The 493-nt window shown below is 51.1% G+C and overlaps 1 protein-coding gene across 1 annotated transcript in view; it reads right to left on the bottom strand.

The window, feature by feature from the left end:
* LOC102375194 (butyrophilin subfamily 1 member A1-like) overlaps positions 1 to 493 on the bottom strand; it is a 35,757-nt gene that overhangs the window by 3,307 nt on the left and 31,957 nt on the right. The window lies entirely within an intron of this gene.

Raw genomic sequence — 493 nt, 5'->3', positions numbered from 1 at the left:
GTTGAGAGGCGACCTTGTGGCTGCCTATAAGTTCATCACGGGGGCACAGAAGGGAATTGGTGAGTTTTTATTCACCAAGGTGCCCCCGGGGGTTACAAGAAATAATGGCCACAAGCTAGCAGAGAGCAGATTTAGACTGGACATTAGGAAGAAAGACCAGAGCGCCCCAAGGGATGACGAGGTCGAATGGTCACAAACTACTTCAAGATCGTTTCAGGCTGGACATAAGGAAGAATTTCTTTACTGTCCGAGCCCCCAAGGTCTAGAACAGCCTGCCACCGGAGGTGGTTCAAGCGCCTTCATTGAACACCTTCAAGATCTAACTGGATGCTTATCTTGCTGGGATCCTATGACCCCAGCTGACTTCCTGCCCTTTGGGCGGGGGGCTGGACTCGATGATCTTCAAGAGGTCCCTTCCAGCCCTGATGTCTATGAAATCTATGAAGAACTTCTTCACAGTTAGAGTGGCCAAGGTCTGGAACGGGCTCCCAAG

Source organism: Alligator sinensis, unplaced genomic scaffold (genome assembly GCF_000455745.1).
Source record: "Alligator sinensis unplaced genomic scaffold, ASM45574v1 scaffold275_1, whole genome shotgun sequence".
NCBI lineage: Eukaryota > Metazoa > Chordata > Crocodylia > Alligatoridae > Alligator > Alligator sinensis.
This window is presented reverse-complemented; position numbering and strand designations above follow the sequence as displayed.